The sequence below is a fragment of the Pteropus alecto genome, unplaced genomic scaffold (assembly GCF_000325575.1).
Source record: "Pteropus alecto unplaced genomic scaffold, ASM32557v1 scaffold5, whole genome shotgun sequence".
Taxonomy (NCBI): Eukaryota; Metazoa; Chordata; class Mammalia; order Chiroptera; family Pteropodidae; genus Pteropus; species Pteropus alecto.
The window spans coordinates 5,416,973-5,421,894 of NW_006441953.1; the positions used below are offsets into that span (position 1 = coordinate 5,416,973).

Sequence of the window (4,922 nt, forward strand, 5' to 3'; positions counted from 1 at the left end):
TTTCCCTTTCCTAAGGTGTCCTCTTGCCAATTCTTTCAGCATGCGGAGCACAAACTATCTTTGGACTTTACAATATGCTCACAGATTTAAAGAAAATATGAATATCATGAGGAGAGGAATCATATTTTTAAAATCAAATAAAACTTATAGACATAAAATACCTGAAATAAAATATTCACTGGAGAGATTTAACATCAGACTTGAAGCTGCAAGAAAAATAAAACTTAAACTTCAGTAGAAATCATTTACACTAAAGAATGGCAACGAAAAGGGAAGCTGAAGAAAAATGAAAAAAACCTCAGGAGATGTGAGGCAATATCAAATGATATTAAAATGTGCAATAGAGTCCCAGGATGAGTTAGGCAGGAAAAATATTTGAAGATATTATAGCCAAAAACTTACCAAATTTGAATAAAAAGTGTAAATCACAAATTCAAGGAGCACAAGTAATCTAAACCAGGATAAATGTGTAAATGTGTGTGTGTGTACACAGATGCACACACAAACACACACACACTACACTAGGCATATCACAACCAAATTCCCAAAAATCAATGACAGAAAATATAAATTCCAGCAGGCTTTTAAAAATTGTCAAACTGATTCTAAAATTTATATGAAAAGATACAGAATTGAGGCTAGCAAAAACATTTGAAAAAGAACAAAGTTGGAGGACTTACACTACTGCTTCGAGGACTATTTCAAAGTGAAAATAAGACATTGCAGGGCTGGTCTGAGAACATACACAGAGATCAAAGGAACTGAATAGAATCCAGAAATAAACCCACACATATTTGGTCAATTAATTTTCAACAAAGGTGCAAGGTAGTTCAATTGAGAAATAATAGTCATTTAAAAAATCATGTTAAAATATTAGATATTCACATAAAAAAAGTAAAGCTCTACACTTATCTGACAATAGATAAGTTACTGAAATTAACTTGAAATGATCTTAAATCTAAAATTTAAAGCTAAAATTATGGAACTCCTAGAAGAAACTATAAGAGAAGTTCTTTACCCCTTAAGTTAGGCAAAGATTCCTTAGTGAGAGACTAAATTCATAGACTATTAAAAAATGTTAATAAATTGGTCTGCACAAATAGTAACAGCATCTGCTTTAGTAAGACATCATTAAGACAAAATTCTGGAGGATATATAAAATTATACCATCATGTTGAAGAACTGCTTCATTTTTGTCAATTTTGTATAAAATTAAACATATGCCTTCTATATAACTCAGCAATTCCACTCCTAGGTATTTACCTTAAACAAGTGATACTGTATGTCTCCCAAAAGATACGTATGCAAATGTTCAGAGCAACTTTGTTCATAATAGCCCAAAACTGAAAATGCCCAAATGTTCATCAGAAGTAAATGCATAAATAAATCCATATATAGACACACTCAGTAATAATGGAACAAATGATTGACACATGCAAAAACACGGCTGACTCTCAAAAAATGACTCCCTGGTATCAAAAAAGATACCAAATATAAGACACTACTTGCTGTATGATTCCATTTATATGAATTTTTAAACCTGGAAGAACTGATATAGAATGATAGAAATCATCTCAATGGTTGAATGGAGCTAAGATTAGGGATAAGACTGCAAAGAAATTTAAGGGAACTTTATAGGGTGAAGAAATGTTTCATATCTTGATTGTGGTGGTTACATGAGTATAAGCATTCTTTAAAACTCATCGAATTGTACATTTTAAGTGAATGTATTTTATTGTTAAATTATATCTTAGTAAATTCTATTTACAATGTAAAGCATAAAAATATTTGACCTAATGATCTGATAATATTCATAGTACAGTATACATAGTATAACCCACATTATATAAAAAGGAAAAAATCTGTATCTATATCTGTTTGTATGTATGTGTCTCCTCACACAAAATGGTTTGGCAGAGAATAAAAAGTAATAAAAATTTCTCCTCCAGATAATTTTTCATCAAATATAAATTCATGCATCATTGGTATAATTTAAAAAATAAAAATAGCATTTTACAATTTTATCAAGAAAGAAGGATTTAGGAAAATATGAGAACTTAGACATCTGATCATCAAGGAGACCTGTATTCTAGTTTCTCAACCTCAATTCAAAATACAAGCACATATCCCTCATTATAAAAATTTTACTTATGGGATTTTTTATAGATATATTTGAAGAAAGTTGGCAAAAACTTATTTAAGATTATGTTAACTTTTTGCAGCAAGTAAGGTAAGGTAAATCTAAGAAACCTAACTATGAGAGGAGAACACACAGTGTAAATATATATGCCTTACTGTTAAAGTGTACAATTGAAACTTATTGGATTTTGTTAACCAATGCCACCATAAAAAAATAAATTTTTTTAAAAGTAAGTTAAATCTAAATGATCGCTGTTGGAAAATAAATTAAATAAAATATGGCTCATCTCTATACAGAGTTGAAAGAATGAAAGAAAAGTAGAAAAGAAAGAAAGAGAGAGAGAAAGACAGAGAGAGAGAGGAAGGAAGGCAGAGACAGAGAGAGACAGAGAGAGAGAGGCTTTTATAGGGGAATGTTATCATTATTAGGCAACATTTAACTCCCTATGTGTGAAAGGAAGACGGAGGGAGGTAGAGAGGGAGGGAGGTAGAGAGATAGAGAGGAAGGGAGGGAAAAAAAGGAAGAGAAGAAGGAAAGAAGGAAGGAAGAAACGAAGGAAGGAATGAAAGGAAGAGAAAAAACTGCTAACGGGGAAGTTGTAAAAAATAAAATTGGTAAATGTGTATCATATCACTGAGATTTAGAGAAAAACATTGAAAATCATAATACCAACCCTGTATTTATTAAAAACTCTTAATCAGTCATTTCCTACATAAAGACACAAATGATTACAAAATGTGATGGGCCTTACAACACTAAAGTTAGGTTAGTATCATGTGAGAGTTTATAAGGATAATTAAAAAAATAATTTCTTCTGTGTTGCAAGCTATGATTCTTTTTGAAGAAAATCAGCACTAAGAAAGATAGGTAAAATCAGCTAAGTAATGAACTAAAGTAAAGCAAATTTTTATTACAATAGATGAAACCATCCAGTTTGATAATAAAGTTTTATTGCTCATAATGTAAAGTTCACAAGGAATGCAAAAGTATTGTGTATATGTTGTATTCAAAATTACATATAATATATACAAAGGGGTCACCTATATTTGAAAGCTTTAAAAATTAACTGTTAGTAAAAGCCCATTGCCCAATGGCATACATTGTCCAACAGATGGAGCCCAGGCTATGGGTGACAGGTAACTTATGTATAATTTTTTTAAAATCAAGTTTTAAAAAAGTAGCAACAGATGTTTTAGCATTTCATTGATTTATACATAGCAACAATTGGTCTTCAAGAATCATTGTGAAAATCCACAAAATAATGAATGTTATTATTAGTGCAATTAATGAAATTAAGAATAATTCCATGAATAACAGATTATAAGCAATGTAGATAGTGAAGAATAGTTTAAATGTTATATTCTGCATACAGAATTAAGGGGCTCTCAAAAAAAATCTTAAGAACTTTTGTAACAAATTTAATATTACTACAGTTTTTTATTCAATTAGTTAAAATTTTTTAATTACATTTCTAATATTATGAAATAATGTGACATATCTAAGATGTATTGAAAAGTTAAATGACATTCTTCTTAAGCTATAGGGAAAATAAGATTTATTTTATTTTACAAAGATATTATCATTGGCTTTCTTGGAAAATTTATGAGATATATATACATATGTATATATAACCGTTCTGAGAATTCAGTTTCTGTGTATTCATCAGTATCCAAAAATAGAAATATACTAATCATTTGATATCAATTTACACTGTAGTTTCTATGGCCATGCCACCCTGAACAAGCCTGATCCCATCTGATCTCAGAAGCTAAGCAGGGTCGGGCCTGGTTAGTACTTGGATGGGAGACCACCTAGGAAGACCAGGTGCTATAGGCATAAAAAAATTAAAAATAAGGGATCGCAAGCTGACAAGGTCCTTGCAATCTGTGAGGTCGACCAAGAGTTGCCTTGCCTAAAAAAAAAAAAAAAATTTACACTGTTGTATCGTGTTAGACAATTAGTGTTTTTGAAATAGATGTGGAACATATTAGCACTATTTGTGGGAGAGTTCATTATTGCGGCCAACTGTGAATTAATTCATTTACAGAAGTTTCAGAAAATAGTTAATTTTTCTAAGCTGACTTCTTTGGAAAGAAGCTAAATGAATCACGATAGCATTTACTTGCCCAGTTGCACAATTTTTAGCAAACTATTCATCCTCTCTAAACTCAGTTTTTTCATCTAAAATATGGAAATTATAATAATGCATAATTTAGAAGTTTGTTTTGAAGATTAATTTAATACATATTAGCACTTGGAACTATTTCAAGACATAGTGAATGCTCAACAAATGTAATCTCTTTTACCAATGCTATAAAATATTTTAATTGATAGAGTTATAAGGGTGCATTAAGAACAACTGTCATTGACTCATGCCATCACTTACTGGGAGGTTTTAACTGGAACGTTTGTTCATTCTAACACTATCTCTGCCACACCAATCCATCACCTAAGAATGACAACCAGCCGAAGAATTCTATGAATTCCTCTGAAGAGACTACTCTGTCTCTCTTTCTAAAACGTTGTGTTTTTTTAGTCACATGACTAAACACACATGTTCTGGTGATTATTTTTTTGACCCTGACAATCAGTTCATTTTTCGTACAAGTGCTTTATCATGTGTGTTCCCAGAATTCACTCTTCTAACTTCAAGTCTTTCAGTCCCGCATGGCATAATTAGTTTGCATCACTCCTCCCCACAAGAAAATAAATAAAGACAAAAAATTTATAATAACCAAGGTTAACAACTTTTTTTTTTTTGGCGGGGACTACTTTAGAGGGA

At 30.8% G+C, this 4,922-nt stretch overlaps 1 non-coding gene across 1 annotated transcript; it reads left to right on the forward strand.

Moving 5' to 3' along the window:
- Positions 1–3,857: 3,857 nt before the first annotated feature.
- On the forward strand, positions 3,858–3,976 carry LOC112485721. Its single transcript, XR_003048517.1, has one exon. It is a non-coding gene; the product is annotated as a 5S ribosomal RNA (ribosomal RNA).
- The last annotated feature ends 946 nt before the right edge of the window (positions 3,977–4,922 follow it).